The sequence below is a fragment of the Puntigrus tetrazona genome, chromosome 25 (genome assembly GCF_018831695.1).
Source record: "Puntigrus tetrazona isolate hp1 chromosome 25, ASM1883169v1, whole genome shotgun sequence".
NCBI lineage: Eukaryota > Metazoa > Chordata > Actinopteri > Cypriniformes > Cyprinidae > Puntigrus > Puntigrus tetrazona.
The window spans coordinates 15,864,607-15,883,278 of NC_056723.1; the positions used below are offsets into that span (position 1 = coordinate 15,864,607).

Consider the following 18,672-nt stretch of genomic DNA (forward strand, 5'->3'; position numbering starts at 1 on the left):
GTATAGTTTTACTGCTATCATAATAAACATACAATTGATACAGGAGGTGGGCCGGACGGGGTTTGATGCTGTAAAGTCGAGTGCCTACAGCAAGCAACAACCGTAGCAATCACAAAACCCCCAACATCCTCTTCTTCCCTTGTATAGACTGTAGTCTGAGTGTATAGACAAGCCAGACATGAGCTTTGCGTTTATCACCCTTCCCCTGGAGCGAATGGCGCAAAAAGGCGATTAAACATTTCCTTTATCAGCCAGGCGTGGCCAACAAACCTACATGCAAACATGTCTGTAAACGTATATCTCTAGGCAACACGGATCCAAATACACTTAAAGGGCGCCATTTAGTGAACGTGCACAGAACGTGCAAAATTGTTTAAACTACATTTTCGTAAACCTAAATATTGCTTGTGCTTTATAACTGAGACGCAAAAACATCTTTGTTTGCATACCAAGTTCAGAAAGTAAGCATATAGTTGGCGTTAAAAATACTTTATTAAATAGTATTTATAATAAATAAGCAAATAACGTGTGGCTATTTAGGTTGGAGAGTTTGCATACTGTTCGTACTGAAACACATTTCTACATGAATTGGCGTATTTGTATGTCAATTTAAATACTAGTATTTTTGTAAGAAATGCATTTATTTATTGCCAAGACAACTAAGTTTGAATATTTTACATGTACGATAAGGATGCATTGCATTGCAGTACAGATATAAATAGTATGTTATAAATAAATAAAAAAAAATGTGTAATTTATATAAAATGGTTTTACAGGCTATTCACACAAAAGTTTCTTCTGCTTGCCCTTCATTAATGATCTCTACATATAAAATACAAAATCCTCTTTTTATATAACTCAGAGTTAATAATAAAGTCTACCATCTGGACATCTGTCCTGTATTTGGGACTCACATATAATCTAATCCATATCGCGTAGTACAGACAGTATTCAGGATTCAGACTGTTTCTGATGAAACATTATATACTGCATGATTCTACAATGCCTGATGAAACCAACAGGAAGCTACAAAAAAACCAAAAAGAACTGACATTTTGGTGAACACTCGTAGACAATACATGAAGACTGAACTAAAAATGTGAGTATAATGGTTCATTCAGCTCCGTTAGAGCAATAAATCTAGACTTACAGGAGACAAACTCCAACTGAGTGTGCATGTGCTTACTGGTGACCTTCAAAACTAACAACATCCAAAAATAAAGTCTGCATATAGTCCATACAACTCAACCACTTAAAAGAGCTCTCACAGACTGACTGTCTAGGAGATTGTTTAAGAAGACAGCGCAAAGCAAGCATATAAAATGCCATTTACCATATTAAAAGAATATATGAAAGCCCTTCCAATATTGCTCTGTTATTTATAAGGCTTTGTTACCCAAAAAAGCTCTTGACAAACGCTGAACTCTTGACATCATCTGTGTGCTAATTGACATGGGAAACTCATCTGCGTACAATTTAAGGGGTTTACGATGTTTGGTTGTTGGTGCACAATTGCAATCTGCGCACCTGATGACTATTTCAGATTCCCTTGAAATTACTCAATTGTGTTCGGAGCAATCAATTAGTCTAATTGCTGTGTTTGTCACTGAGGGTAAAAAAAGACGCAAATAATCAGTGGCTCTGGTCTAGAAGCTCATGAAGCGTCCCTTGTTGAGCCAAGCAATCAGCTTCAGATGACCCCAAACTACTGATGAAATCTCTCCAAAATGCATTTTTTTCGTGACAGGGTGCATGGGAATTAGTGAGGTCAGAATTAGTCCTGAGGGCAGAATTAAAGTTTATTGGCCAATGCTAATTTCATTATTATGCATTGCCCTAATCTTCCATAAATAACATGTGACAAAAAGTACACAGCGCTTTCTGAGTTCAGTAATGTTCAAAAATAACGGAAAAAGGAGCAAATATATACATATCCCTAGTAAAAAAACCAAAAACATAGCCAAATGAGGTGATAGCAGCATGTGCTAACTTTTGGAGGGGATTGAAGTTTGAATAGCAAGCACCGTCTCTGCATGTCACACACCTCATTTATTTTGTTGGTACCTAAAGGTCTAGTGGATTATCCTAGCTACATGTTCTGACATCATGTGGATGGGCTATCAGCCATTTGTTTGACACAAAAATTAGCATGGAAGCTTGATTTTGCCTTGAGCCTAGCTTTAGTCGTAGGCGCGCTGATGGAAACTTCGCCTCCCTAAAATGCATCGTGCCAGGTTAAACACCAGTTGAGGTGTCTTGTGATTGATTGCAACACATTTGAAGGTTCTGAGTTAAATATTAGACATACTGTATAAAAATGATGTTTGAAAGGCAGAATAAATGGCTATATGAATTCACATGAAGCTACAGCACTATATGGCTTTAAAGGTTCCTCCTAGGGATAGTTCACCCAAAAATGAAAATAACCATCCAAAGCTAGAGATTGCAGTTTATACGTTTTTAAATAAGGATATTTTTCTTACACAAATGCTTTGATTTAGTTCAGGATGCCTTTATTAAACCCCTGGAGCTACGTGGAGCACTTTTGATTATGGATGGATAGACTTTTTTGGGTTTCAAAATCTCAGCACCCATTCACTTTTCGGGAAGAGCCATGACATTTTTTTAGTCACATACCCAAGATGGCTTAAGGGGTGAGTAGATCATGGTTAATTATATTTTATTTTTCATTTTTGGGTGAACTACCCCTTTAAATGTGTGTCCATGGGATTTGTTTCACATTTTATTGCGTGCTGGAAAAATACAGCATGAATACTACACCAAACCATTGCGACACTTTCCCAGTGGACGATAAATGTGCATCAAACACCCAAGCCATATCTATTGTTCTCATTCTTTTAATTTGAGCCAGTAACTTCACAGCGTACGGTAAAATGTTGCGACAAATCCCATTAATGTATATGTAGAAGCCAGGATCAGTTATGCAAAGTTTAATACTTAATGCAAGCACAGCCAACTTGTGCGTTTAAGAATTCTGGAAGTTTGTTTCCAGTGTTACATCATTTTGTGTGTTTGTGAAAAGAAAGAGAGTTTAAAGGGACAGCAGTGGAGACAGAAAGGAAGCAAGCCAAGTTTGAGAGGGCAGGTGACACGCTGTGATGAGTTCAGTCCAGGGCCGTTATTAGAGTAATGAGAACTACACAGGGAAAATATTGGCGCGGGCTCGGACAGCTGAGAGAGTGAGAGAGAAAGAGAGAGAGAGAAAGAGAGAGAGAGGGGAGTGCTGAGGTGAGAGGTTACATAAGGAAACAGGATTGTCTGGACACAGATTTCATTCCATACACTATTTAAAGGGCCATCTGGTGGCCACAATCTCAACCTCTTCTTCATATCTGCACTTTATTCGCTACCCTCATTCCTTCATCCTTTCCTTTGTCTTTTGTTCCTACAGAATATTCTCTCTAAACACTCCATGTAGCAGCAATCCAATCTTGCAAAATCCCACCAAGTCCATCCTCACTGCACTTTCCTCAACAGCACATAATTAGTTAACTTCTGCCTCTTATTTGACACTTCCAATTTTTATCCCATATTGCAGATATTATTATAGGATGTGCTCCAAGACTCTTCTCCATGTGGATTTGTTTAGTGATGCCTATTTTTTCCCCTTTATTTGAAGCTTATTTGGTCACTTTACATGGCTCAGAGAATTTGTTTATCTAAATCTGTTTACATATGCATAACTATTATTGACAAGGCACACATGCTGGCCTAAATACATGCTTTAAGAGATTCAGTATAATGTCACCAGTATAATGTGTAACTGCAGTCCAAAGAGAAAGGAAAGGCATAAATGCATACATAAATAGTGATCTAAATAGTCCAGATGTCAGATGGCTTTAAACATGGGAAAACATACAGACAAACTACAAGCGCTCTTTTAGGTTTGGAATTGGTGGCCTTGATGCTGAAAATTTATTGCTTATAAATTTCAGCAATTAACTGCCTTCTATTTATGCAATTATGGATTACAGCAAGAAGTGTAATTATACACTACTGTACTACTTCTACAGCCACAAAATTCATGTATGTTTTGCAGGGGGTTTCAATATGCACCATCTGGTTTGAGAAAAAAAAAAAAAAAAAAAAAACAATCGCTGCCTGAGAAAATATACTGCAATAACACTTACTATGATAAATCTAATAGAAATATTCACCGCCTGCTTTTTTTTTTTTTTTTTTTTTTTTTAAGGCTGGGCGTCGCATAGAGGAAGTTATAAAACTTCTTAAATATTAAATCAAGAATATTCCACATGATTCATGCAGAGAACTAACAGAGATGCCTAGATATAGGCTGCACACACTGTTAAAAATTCGCTCAAGGCTGGTAAACAGTAGCTTTCTCCCGAAAAGTTTGATACAAGCAAGCAAACTGTGGGTATGGCTTTAACCTGGCACTGCCAACTGTTTACTTTCCTGCAATATCCACACTAGCGTTCAGTGACAGGACTGAGCACGCATCCATGGAAAGTGCCACAGGGGAGAGAAGAGGAAAAGACGGAAGGGGTGGACGCAGGTTGCCAATGACGAATATCTGAGATTCCAGTACCTGGCCTGACCTCTGCGAGTGACCTCCCAGTGTGACTTACCTGGGAGGCTTCCTTTATGAGCAACCGGGGGACAGTAAATCTATGAATAAAAGCTGAAAACTGGCTCAGTGTCATGTACAGGAATTCTAGCCCCTGACTACTTTATAGCTTCAGAGCCAGCATGATATAGATCCTGAATATATCCTCAGTGCATGTATAGACTCATTCCCTCTATTTACATTTGTATGAAGAGTGACTATATGTGTGTGCGCAACAAAATGTAAATAAATATACATACACACACATACAGACACATAGAAACACTAAAATAACAATAAAAGATGATCATAAATGTAAAAATCATTTTAATTAAATATGACATAGTCATTTCGTTTTTTTTAACAACGTAAAATATTTTTTAAAACAACTATACTATATACTCTAACTTGTGGCTTTATCCCAGTACCACACTTGTACATCATGCAAACATAAGGAAACTTGCATATACAAGAGAATACACACCAAATATCATTTATCACACTTCTCTCTGATAACAAATGTCAGCACTTTAATGACAGTGAAGTATGCATGGATACGAGTGCTAACATCACAGAAAAATCAAGTAAAAACATCTTCAGACACAACTGTCAGCTGTGTGTGTATAGTGTGATTAAGTACAGCAGCCACGTCCACAATAATTCATGCACAGAAGCATCAAGTGGATAGATTGGACCCTCACCTTGCAAGCAGCGCTGAAACTCCCAGCAGCTCAGTGTGTGTGTGTGTGTTCCTGTCCCGCTCCTCTCACTCTTACAAACTGACGCCTCTCATCCACAACTCACCGCATGGCTCTCATTACACTCAAATGCAAGGAGAGGGCGAAAGAGAGAAGAGAACAGAGTGAGGAGAGAGAGAACTTAGCCCAGCCCAGAATGATAAGTGAAGCTGGCAGGACTGTCCCAAGCTTGAGAAACCTTTTTTTAGGGTTGTTCGTTTCTACCTTCATTTCAGACTCTGCTACAAATTCCATTAATTCATTTTTTCTCCAAAGCCTCGGAACATATAGTGCTTCCACCTCTTAATCTATCAGCTTTCCAGAGCAACTTTCCTCTGCAGAGTTCTTCTGTGTCTAGCCTTCACTCTCCACTCCCGTACACACTTTCTCTCTCTCTCAGCAGCTGGAAAAGGGAAACACACCTGCCGGACTCTTATTAAAGGAGGTGATGACTCTCTATGAGGAGAACTTGCTGAAATCCTCTTCCTTTTTTCCTTTTCTTTTCACGAAAACTGATGACAGATTCTCATTAGCTTGTCCTAGGGAAAGATCGGTCTCTCTGTATCACTGTTGTTCATCTTCCTTTGCTTTCTTTAGTTTCTTTTTGGTCTTTTTAATCACATTTAAATTGGGACTGGGACAAAAATCAAACCAGACTGTAGAACCATGTACAAATTTGTGAATTATGAACCCATTTTAAGTTTACAAGATGACACAAATTTTCATCTATGTTAACAAGATTTAAATTGCAAGACGTAAGTTAACAACAAAAAGAGGACCTAGAACTGAACCATGGTGTTCAACCCAAGCACCTTTTTGCAATTCTGAAGACTTTTCTACCCAATAGCTAAGAAGTAAACCAGAGAGAGCTATACCAGTGCTGACAATAGCAAAATCTAGCAGCATTATACTACAAGGGGTGCTAGAATACACATAGAGGAGATCAATGACTACTTGAGAGGACAGCCATCTCAGTCCTGCTTATTTGACTGGAAAGAGTAACTACGGAAATTAAGGAGGAAGTCAATATATGAAGCAACAATTTGGTATGACCAGGTGGAAAAGATCACGTAATGGTCTATTATTACTGAAATCCATTAGACATTAGCCAACTTTTTTGAGAAATTAATTTTACTGGAAATGGAAACATAATATATCAGGTCAAATGTAATAACTGATAACTACTAGACAGAAACTATGTAGAGCATTTGGGAAGGGATCTAAAGTCTAAGACCGTTGATATATAAGTGAAAAAGTTTCTGGATGAGTCAATTGATAAACTATAGGAGTAGAGGTCTTCTGCAAATGTTGAACAAACAGAAGTTGTGACTCACAGGAGAGAATGGGAATAATTGTAATAAGAGGTTGCTCACTGAAAGCATTATAACTGACATTTACAGCTGGAGATGAACAGATGCGCAAACCTGCAATAGGATATTAGCAAATGGAGACATACTGAGCAACTGTGGCTTGGTAGATGGGAAGCAGATAAGGTGAGTAGGATTCCTTGGCAATATGTAAAATCCAAGTCTGGCTAATGATTAGTTCCAGAAAATGTAATTAGTCCAGCCAGCCAAGCGGCAGGTACACAGACAAAATTGAAAACAAAACGGTATGCAAACCAACAGCACCAGTAGGAAACAGCAGCTGCCACTTCAGGACGCTGCAGGAGAGAACTTTCATCACTTTTATTACTTAAATGTACATTTCTTTAAATACAGGCACTTTTGTTCTTATAGACTTAAAAAAAAATCAAGGTAGATGTAGGTTTCAAAGCAGCAAAGGTTTCGCCGTTGTGAACTCGAGCAAACACTTAGTTCAGGTTCTTATGGGAACAATAAGTGTATTGTAAGCTACTGTAGATAAAAATGTCAGTAAACTACAACTGGAAGGCTAATGCAACGGAGAGCAAGTCCAGAGGAGCAATGCCAGCCGGTCATCATCCAGAGGTACACTCAGCTTCCTGGAACATGCATGTGTGATCGAGGTCAAGCAAGTGAGAGATGCAATGGTGGGCTCATGGCAGCAGTGACTGGTGTGCAATAAAATCCATATGTGCCTAAGCACTCACTGCCAGAAGAGCTCTGTTTTCTCTTGGTCACATGCTCCCGTTGGGCTTTTGGAAGTAGACCGATGATAAGAGGGATGGGATTACAATAATTGAAGAGTCAGCAGTTCCTGCATCACAAAAGCGTGTTTAAAAATGCTAATTTTCACCAAAATATTGTTTAGCAATGCACAAAGCAGTTAAATAAGTGTTCACTTTATGAGTAACCCGAGGGTCTGTTTAATCAAAAAAGTTTTTAGCACATTTCCACATAGGTAAATACACTTTTGGGAAATGCTAAACGAGATAAAAAGTTTCTTACATGTAACTCAAGTTGAACTTGTTTTTTTTTTAACAGGGGGTCTGTTTTTGATCTCAATTTTGATCTCACTCTCTCTCTTTTTCCCCAAGCTAAATGCTCAATTTTTATCCAGAAACTGTTTTTCTTATTTCATTCTTTCCAATGTTTTGAACTTTGTGGAGTGCTAAAACATAAATGGATGAGATACTGTCAAATGGCAGGCATGTGGCGTAGTTCTGCAAAACAAATTAACAAATGTTTTACAAATCTGAAGCCAGGTTGGTAAAACTCAATCATATGCAATTCTGTTTGGCAACTCATAACAGATTTCTCGTTCAAATGCATATAATCCAGTTTTAACATTCATTATGAAACCAGCTGTTATCGGTCAGTTCTCTCACTGTAAGATCTTTCATTTCCACTCGCTATCTTGACAATTTTTGCTGGAATCAAAGTAGCAGTGATTGTTTAAGAAACAAAGCCATGACATAAACTAAAGCAGGGATTGCAACAGTTTTGGTCTTCATGATTACACAGTCATAAAACGTGAATAACAGGAATCTTTTCAAAAACATTATACAATTAAAATTAAAAAAGCTCTCACTCATAATTTAAATTTATTTTACACAAGAGAATATGACATTTTGGTTGAACTGTCCACAACAACAACAACAACAACAACAACAACAAAAAGCATCACTTCAAATTACTGAATGGCGTAAAAATGAAGTAGAGCCACAGAAAAAGGGTCCAATTTCTGTATTTAAACGCAGTATCATTGCATTAATATTCCGTTAAAATGTATGCACAGTACTTTTGAGCAAAAAAATATGACTGGATATGACTGGATAAAGAACCATTTACCAGGTATATATGTAAATACTGCTGAGAGATTCTCTGCTTAGATGCTCAGGAACATGTGACAGATGAAATCTGGTTTTCAGCTGTGATTTTGCAGCGCTCTACCGTTCCCTGAGGACACTTGCCATAAATGCAGCATTATTTATTGTGTGAATCCCTCCTCTAATTGTGTTCACCATCAGTCAAAGCTGTCACTTATAGGAATGGATGTGACACGACAGGATGTGGAAATATGGTTTTCTTTGGTCCGCAAATACAGACTTAATTCTCGAACACCTCAAACTGCCTCAGGATATGCATACAAGCATCTAGTTGTTCAGGCCACGAAAATAAAAGTTAAATTCTCCCAAGTGGAATTATGTCAGCATACAAGTGTCCGACTTGTGCAAGCTACCACAGATGAGTGACACAAAGAAATGCAGTTAGACAAACAGACAGAGTACATAACATTATCAAAATGATGTTAAAAGAAACTAAAAAAAGACATGGCTGAAGACCTGTTGGACACCGTGGTCTTCGGGCCCTCAGACGACACTGTATCATTCGTCATGATTATCATTTTTGCTTGATTCTGTCATTGTCATGGGCCCAGGAATACTTCCAGAAACCATCTGCCGTTGCTAACTAAAGCTCTATCATACAAAAAGGTGAACATTGTCCAGAAGCCATGCCATGACTTGGGGGACAAGGCTAATTTAAAATGGACTCTTTCAAAGTGGAGAAGTGTTCTGACGAGTCTAAATTTGATATTCTTGATTGAAATCGTGGATGCTGTCCTCCAGGCATGGTATCAGTGTTCAGTTCAAAAGCCGGCATCTCTGATTCTTTATGGGGTTTCATAAGTGCATACGGTATGGTCAGCTTGCATGTTTTGAAGGGCACTATGAATGCTGAAAGGTTTTGTAGTAGAAGAGTCCTGAACTGTCCTGCCTGCAGTCCAAATCTTTCCCCTATAGAGAACATTTGGCGCATCATTAAACAGAAAATACGTCAAAGACGACCACAAACTCTTCAGCAGCTGGAAACCCTACATCAAGCAAGAATGGGACCAAATTTCAAAGCTCCAAAAACTCAATGTCGATACCCTGACATCTTCAAACTGTTAAAACCCCCCCCAAAAAACAGGAGATGCTACAGCATGGTAAACATGCCAACTATTTTGAGACCGGTACCGGGCATCAAATTTTAAATGAGCTTATTTTGCGCAGGTTTAAACACTTGTTATGCAATGTGTGTTCTATTGTGAACAAAATATTGGCTCTCGTGATTCAAAAGTCTTTTCATTTTATTCACCTTTAAAAAAAAAAAAAAAAAAAAAAACGTTCCAACATTTGACTGACTGCCTGATAGATTGACTTAGACGGACATAGGTAGATAAAGGTAGACAGACAGACAGATAGTGGCTCAATTTACTCCACCCTTCCCTACTCTAGAAGCAGCTGCTCTTTTCAGTAGCGGCGCCATGATTTATAACCAATTCATAATGCGATTGCTGTGGTTGGTAATCAAAGCCGAGATGGTGGTTATTGTTTATTAGGGTCTTTGACTTATGGACTGTGGCTTCGTACGGTGGGTTTCTGCACAGTTCAACTCTCACAATCAGTCTTGTGCCCCCGGTACTCGACATCACCACAGATCCTAATTAAAAGCAGACAGAGGGCTGCATTGTCTGCTGTACAAAACAGTGACTCGAGTGCAAGACGTGAAGAGCGCGGTGGGACCTTTATACTGTTTATTGCCCTTTATAGAGCTAAATATCTGGACTTATTCTCACACACACACACTGGTTCTCTCTCTCGCTTTCCTGAAGAAACATGTGCCGCACATGTGAACACTCACATACAGTATACAGTCTGCTGTGCATTAGACAGGCAGATGGGATGGTTAGTCAGCCAGGTGGGTATTAAAGGTGTTTGTCAGGATGTCAGTGTGCATCAAAGCTCTGTACATTCCAGCAGTGCACATTAAACGTAGACAGCGTTTATCTTCACTTAAGACTGAAATAGAAAAACTTCTAAGAATCCATCAACGCAAAGAAAATTTTGACGCAAACATTTAGGGTTTTGGTTTTGAAGTGAATGCAGAATCCTTTTAACAAAAAAAAAAAAAAAAAAAAAAAGGAGAGTGGTAATGTCATGGAACATTTCAAAGTCAAAACTTGGTGAAAATCATTTATCATAAAATTAAAGTTTAAAAAGTGGCAAACTTTGAGAGAAACTACTAAAATATAAAAGATTTAAAAAAATTCAAATATTTTGTTTAATCTTTTGTTTTGTGTGTTCAATGCATTGCTTTATTTTTTTTTAAATTTAAAATTTACTATCTCTGTAATATTTAGAATGAAAAATTTATACAAAGAATATTTGTATTAAGACCATATGTCTTTTATATACTTTTTTTTTTTTTTTAAACTGATAAGTTTAAATTAGTGCTCTTAAAATGAAGGCAATAATGCAGTTGTTTATTTTATAAACACGTTAAAAATATTTAACGCAGGGGAGGTGCTAGGGTTGGCCTCCCCACTGACAACTGCTGTTTCTCAATTAATTCCATTTATTTAGATGCAGAACATCTTAATTTCAGAAGTGCATGAGTAAAACAGCGCAAAAACTTAGCCTTTATTTTTCATATCAATGCACGAAAGAAATGACAAGCATGTCATTTTGTCATCAGGGTTTTTATAACATTGCTAACATTATAAGTGTACTTCAATAAAATACAATTTTATAACATATTCCAATATAAACACTTAAATACTATACATATTGCAATATCGTTGCCAAATAAGTAGGTCAATGACTTCAAGTTACACTTGATCAAAACCTCATCTAGGCAAGTAAAAAAACTCATAACTGACTTTCCAGATTTGTCATAGCGTTATGTACAATATTCAGCCTCATATGTGCAGAAAGTCTCCCGTACTGTACATTTGATTGACAGGTTGAAGATTAGATCAGTGATTGGTTGAGAGGAACTCCATAGAGGGTTCTCCAAAGGGTCAACGTTTCAAATCACACCTGCTCCCCTTAAATTGTTGCCCTCGGCGAAAACAAGCCAGTCCAGACAAGCAATAAATGAAACCGAATTGTTATTTACAGCTCTCTGAACATTCACAAGGACGACTTTTAGGTCCTTGACATTTTTATTTTGCTCTACTCCTTTAAATAATTAAAATAGAGAAAACAGAATAAAAAGCAAGATCTTTTGTGTAGTCCATATAATGGCAAAAAAGTTTTGCCGGAGAGTAAAGCGCTTTTTTTGAAGAAACGCAGCAATGCTGAACAAAGGGCTGGTGTGTTTCAAGTCTAACAAGAGCTGACGTGATTAATATGTTGACTAATAGATTTGTCCCTGATGCATGTCATGTTCTGAACTTTCTTTCAGAGGTTCTGCGAGTCGGGAACTTGAAGATAGAGCACCAGGTGGGGTTGAGGCTGGAATACCATGCATGTCATTTGTAGCATGCGTCAGTTCAACACAGATGCCGGTTATGAGGCTATACAGCATGCTTATGTAATGCAGAACAACATGCTTGAAAGGCATTACAAATCCAGAGGTATTTGCATTTCATGTTTAAACCAGTTCTAGATAGGCCTTGACCGTTATCACCGTTATATTGGAAGAATTTTAAGCAAACCGTCCAGAAAACAATTTGAAACATCATTTTTTTGCAGCTGTAGGGATTGGGTTTCAGGCAGATTATGGGTATCATCTGTCTGACCTTTTGGCAACGGCAAAAAGGAAACAGGCTGTCGCCGGCTACTTTGGTTTGTTTGTCGACTAAAATGAAACTTGCGATAATGAACTTCAGATGCCATTGGAAAGCTAGGTGTGCTGGCACTGCCAGGATGCTGAGGTGGCGCTTTGAGTCATATCCACTTACTGAATTATGCTTTCCACAGCCCTTTTGGGAAACCAGAGAAGAAAAAAAAAACATCATCTGCATCTCAGTATGCCTCGGCATCAGACACAACGAGAACAATGGAACTGAGACATGTGACCAATCTGCTTCCATTTAGAAGAGAGCATTTGGCCTGGAGATAAAGCACTCCCATATGACTTGTTCTCTTCTGCCTTAAAGTTATTAATTGGAAGCAAGTCAGTTGATTGTGATGTTCCAAGCACCGCTGGTTGCTGATGTTAGAGTGAGTGAGGGGAGGAGTGAATGGCCGCGCTAAGGCCTACTGACAGCTAATTTCTAGAATTTTCCACATCAAAAACATGTGCTTTTAGGCATTAAAACAAAACAATGATTTCACACTGAATCTGAAATATTTGCCAATGATAATCCCTCTTTTTTTTTTGGAGGATACTTTTTTCTCATTTGGATGCAAAAAAAAAATTTAAAATAACATGTACGCTATCCAATATTTTTAAAAAAAAACACTCACACTAAATATTTTATTCCTTCACTGTGTCATTTAGATTAGTCAGTCTTGTATTTACTTACAATTCTTGATTTTATCAAGAGCAATTCACTAAATAGAAATACTGAAAATGAAATGAAAATAAATAGTAATAATAATAATACAATACATTTATAAATAAAATAAATCAGTAATAAAAGTAAAAAAAAAAGAAAAATCACTAATAAAAAAATAAACATTTAGTGGCTCTGAAAAATGACGGTACTGCCCACCCATTGATCACAGGCTTCTGCATGAGCAGGCCTTGAAGAAAGTCTCTATGAATGGGAGTGAAGAATATGAAAAATATTTGTGAACCTGATGTGCACTACAGGATTTTTGACTGGCGTAGATGAAAGACTGTGAAATAATCTCCTCATAGATGCTTTGTTAGCAACTGTTTCTATAGGCTTCGATATGTAAGGATTTATGTATACATCTTTGTATATGTATTTATGTGCAAGAGAATCCAAAAATCTTTGTGTTCTATTGAAGTAACAAAGTCACCTACATCTTGAATACCCTGGAGTTAAATAGATTCAATTTTCATTTTTGGGTGAACTATTCCTTGAACTGTTATTAATGTTAAATATACTGCCTCCATTACATATTTTTGTTGCATTATAAGTGTTTGATCACCACATTGGAGTTTTCATTGCTAAAAAGGTGTATATTCTGTGTTCTATTTTACAGTACCAGTCAAAAGTTTAGAGACTTGTGGAGAATTGTTAGAGAATTGTGGATTTCACTTCATTTTGGTGGTCCCTTATGAACATTCTGTTGATAATAAGCAACTCTGCACCTACATGTCAACTAATTTGCAGTATTAGTGGACTCATAGGATTAAAATAAGTTGACATGTACTTGATAAGTTGAGATAATAACAATAATTACAGATAATAATCAGACAATCTACTTAAACTCTACTGAAAGTTAGTTGATATGTAGGTGCAAAGTTACTTATTGTCAACAGAATGTTTTGGGAACATCAAAATAGTTTTAGAGAATTGTGAACTGAGTTCAAACAAGTTCTGCACTACCAAGTCCTGCTAAGAAACGGCAGACTGCCTGTGCTTTTTGTGGACAATAAATTCTTCAATTGATGTGCCCTTGCTTTTGACGCTTGTTTTTTCCCTGACAGAATAATCTGGCCAACATGGACCCTGTGAAGAATACTCCCATTCGTTCAGCAGTGGAACTGCAGGGTGCGATACTGGGCCAACACGAAGAGGAGCTTGTTGCTGCTAGGTACACCTGACAAGGCTACTAAGCTAACTGTTCAGCTACAGTTTATGCAGCCTCCTTATTATTCTGGACAGCCTACGGAATGCTGAGCCTTTCTAAAACAATGCAAGGTGTTTTTTTCCTCTACAACCCACGACCTATGCTGAGGACCACTCCAAGGTAGCAATTGTTCTTTCTCTCCTGAGTGTGCAGGCACTCGATTGGGGAGAAGCTGTGACCGATTTGCAGCTTTTGAGGAGGAGATGATAAAGGTTTTTGACCATTCTGTCTATGGGTACGAGGCTTCCTTGTGACACTTCACCAGGAAGGCAGTTGCCTGTCGATTATGCTATAGAGTTCCGTACTTTTGCAGCCACTTGTGAGGGAAATGAGCAGGCTCTCTCTGCTCGTTTTTTGGAGGGTCTCTCTGGAGAAGTCAAGGAGGAGATTCTATCTTGTGGGCCTCCTTCCTCCTTTTCAGCTGGTTGAAGTTGCCAAGAGCTTTGATTTGCGAAGCCATGCCCATACATCAGTATAGCATTGTTAATAAACTCTGCATGTATTTTGGCATGTGAGAGATGTCCAGTAAAAGAGAGAGCTTGTCAGTAGACAGAGCGTGATTTCCCTTTCTCCATCTCACAAAGCTCGCCCCACCCCATAGATTCTTTGTGAGGGTTCCACCTATTGCTGCATCTCTCTGGAGAAGTCACAGTGAGGAGAATGGCATCCTTTGTTTGGACACCTCTGATCCTACTTCCTCCTTTTCAGCTGATGTGTTGTAGGATGATTGACAGGATGCTTTGCATTTGACCAGCTGGCTATTTAGTTAATAATGCTGATGTTAGAAGGGCAGACCAGCTGTTCTGTAATGCTAGAGGCTGTGGGCTTTATTTTTGGGACGATTCAACTTTATCATTTCTTACAGACCCGGCACTAAAAATACTACCCCTGATACTCTTTCCTGTCAATTTGGGTCCACTGAGGACAGCTCTACCGGGTCGTGTGGTGGGGGCTTTATTTTAGGGAATTGAACGACAGATAAAGAGGGCTCTTATGTTGGGATTCCCCAAGAGTGCCCCACAGGTAGACTATTTGTCCCAAAGCCTGTTTGCCCCACAGTTCTTCGCTGGTGTCATGCCTCCAGGCGTAGGGATATATACCTAGATGCCTCATTAGCAACCATTCTGACATCATTCACCATAGCAATCAATGAATATTTGAAAGATGCCACAATCCTGCACACAACGGCTTCAGTGTGAATTTACAGTATGATAAATGATGTCAAGTTCACTGTTTCAACATGGGGCCACATCTGTGTACCTGAAGCTGTCCAATGGGGTGGGTGTCTGTATGCGTCTATGCCTCCAGGCTCATTGTGCACCCTGGTATTAGAGGAACTTTGGTTTTGGCTGTCCGGCTTTGTATTCTCCTGTCATGTTTGTGCCCAGTTCAACTCTAGTAATTCTCCTCTGGCTGGACTGCTTTCTTATCTCCCCATTTTGTCTCATCCATGGTCGCACATCGCTTTGGATTTCATTATGGGGTTGTCTCCCTCTACACACAAAATTACCTTCCCAAGCTCCCATTGGCCAGGGAGACGGCCAATCAATCAATCTTTTTTTTTTTTTTTTTTTTTAAGGTTCACAGATTGCTCTCTGACATTGTTTCCAATTTGTCTCTCAGTTTTGGAGGGAATTCTTCTGAGGTCTCTGTTCCCTCTCTCCAGACCCTTATCAAGAGCTGCTAGCTTACCTGGAGGAGAGTGAGGGAGACATTGTGTAAGACTAGAGAATGTTCCTGTCAGGCCACTAATCTTGTCCAGGGTTCTATAGAACACTCTATAGAATAAAGTGACTGTTGGCTGCCTGTCCTCGGGGTAAGGGTTTTAGTACCTGGTCAATTAGGAGAGCTACAGCTGGAGGAAAGAAGCTGGATCCCAGCCCGGGACATCTTGGATTGCTCGCTCATCTAGAACTTCCTTTGCTCTCGCAGACTACTTCCTCAGGAGCACCAGGGGGTGCTCCTTGGGGCAGGGGTACTGTCAAGAGTAAGGTTTGACTCTAGTTTTCTTTTTCCTTTCTATTTCTTGTTCTGCTATCTTGACCCAGCTGTTTGCTGTCACAATCAGTGCTTGCGCTTATTGGGACGACACCTGTTTCTGTTTTCTATTCCTCTCTGTTTGTTACTTGGTGTTGTATGTCTAGTCAAGTGTACATATGACTAGTCAAGAAGCCGTCATTGTCTTGTTCTGTTTCACCCAGTCAAAGCACTGCCAAAGGTCTGACCCGATTTTTACCCAGTTTCGCAGTTACCTGCTGCCTGTGATTTGTTGATTCTGTCCTCTGGATTGTACAGCCTACAGGAGTTGTCATCGCTTGCATCTCCAGCAGGGACTATATTGTTTCCAGTTTATGTCAAGCACATTCCTGTCAGCACCTCCTGAGTTCAAAAACCAGTTTTGAGCTATCAAGTCCTGCTATAAAGCGGCAGACTGTCTGTGTTTTTTGTGGAAAATAAATTCTTCATTTGACTCCCTGACACCCAGTACCTGCGTGATTCGCATTAGACATTAATAGAGAGCAACACACATGTAGTTCTGTTTATTTGTTGCTTGGTGATTTTACTTTGAAACTTTCAGAAAACTTAAACTTGATTTAGACTTACTTTGCTGACTCTGTCAACTTTTAACAAGTGTAGCGCAGACAACAACTCAAATTATTTTAATGGAATTTTAATAGAGAATGTAAACAAAAATATTTTTGAAAAATTGCTCATTGTGACTCATTTTGCTAATACAGATCACAAATATTTCATGATCATAATTTTAGATATGGTATTCAGTTGAGCAAATCAATACGGTACCCCATAAAATGTGGTGCTGTTATTTTTATATAAAACAATTACAAACATTTAATTATATATATTAAAAAAATTATAACAGATTCATCTTAACAATAATAAATGAAAGAATTTTTTTTTTTTTTTTTCTGCTGACTTACAGTTAATACGTTTTGTACCAATTGTACCAGATTTGGTACGAAGAGACAAGTACTTGGAAACCAGATTACCAAAAATTTGAGATGAGAAATAATAAATATTAATTGGTGGAATATAGTGAATTTAGCCAAACAAGTATCTTAAAACTGTTTAAAGATAATGCCCAATATACAAAAAAAAAAAAAAAACTTGAGCATTTAAAGGTGCATGTGCTTACAAAAAGCATCAGTGGACACATGAACACTGATACGGTTTTCTTTATAGTGATCATACTTGGTGTGAACGAGGTTATAAAAAAAGAAGAATTTGAATGTAATATAATAACCCTGACAAAATACAAGAAGAATGACATATGTTGACTGCTGAACTGTATAGTTTGAAATGCCAGATAAGTGATACAGATCATTAAAAAATGACAGAGCATAATAAATAATTCATAACGCTTGTTCATTGCAATTCTTTTGAAAAGACACCATGACGCCTTGACTTCACTTATTCGCACTCTCCTGCATAAATCATTCGATTCAGGCTTCTTTCAATGATCAGATGATCTATTCATCACACCGCTCAGCTCCTGCAAACACATACGCTGCAGTGGCTGATTTATGACCGTTAAACCTCCTTCAGTGCATTAAATATATTTCATGAATTAACCAACTTACTTTGGAATAGATTTTCCGGCTCTAAAAGGCATCGACAACCACAGGAAAGCAAATGCACACTTGAATATAATAACTTGAATGCAGTGGCCATTACATTGGTAAAGTGCAAGCAATTCTATAGGAATAGGGAAGGAGTGGGAGCGATTTGGACAGTGGAGACAGTGCTCCTAAATGTGGATCCTGCCACATAGATACCCTGGCCACATAGAGACAGAGAATGGACCCACAGACCACAGAAACATGCAATTATCCCAAACAAGGAGGACTGGCCAAGCTCTTCCCACTGCGATGAACAACAACAGCACCCATACATGAGCATGAGCACAAACACACACACACACACACACACACACACAACATACAAGTGCAGCCACTTGACTTGAGCTCTAAATCATCAGCTCTATAAATGCCTTTCATAATTATAAACAAACAGACGAATGCATGCGCTATAAAACAGGGCTTCACAACCTAGATTTTGCATCGTGACGCAACAGTACCACGATTATGCTACAAAAGTAAACAAAATGGAAAAACAATGTGATGTAGTAATTTTTAATCAAATTACATTTTAGTATTACAATTAATCAGAGCTGACTTTTTCACACTTCACTTGCTTCAATTAAAATCCCCAAAATATACACAAGTATAGTCTTTTTTTTTTTTTTTGCAAGAATGGTTAAAAATAAACAGCTCTAATATAATATGAAATTATCCTAAAATAATATTAGAAATATTTTTTTATTTAAAAGGTACTCAATTTACTCAAAAACCTTCACATCATATTTATTAATAATAGCTATCATTAGAGTACTGAACATCATAAGAACAAATACTATGAATATTATTAAA

The 18,672-nt window shown here is 38.1% G+C and overlaps 1 protein-coding gene across 2 annotated transcripts in view; it reads right to left on the bottom strand.

The window, feature by feature from the left end:
- The window catches only part of LOC122331076, a 205,327-nt gene that overhangs the window by 60,803 nt on the left and 125,852 nt on the right, over nt 1-18,672 (bottom strand). The window contains exon 1 of one of the 2 annotated variants that reach the window (XM_043228527.1): nt 5,290-5,400. The exons of the other annotated variant lie outside the window; for it this stretch is intronic. The gene's annotated coding sequence lies outside the window, so the exon portion shown is untranslated. Of the gene's footprint in view, nt 1-5,289; nt 5,401-18,672 lie in introns of those variants that run through there. 2 annotated transcript variants of the gene reach the window in all.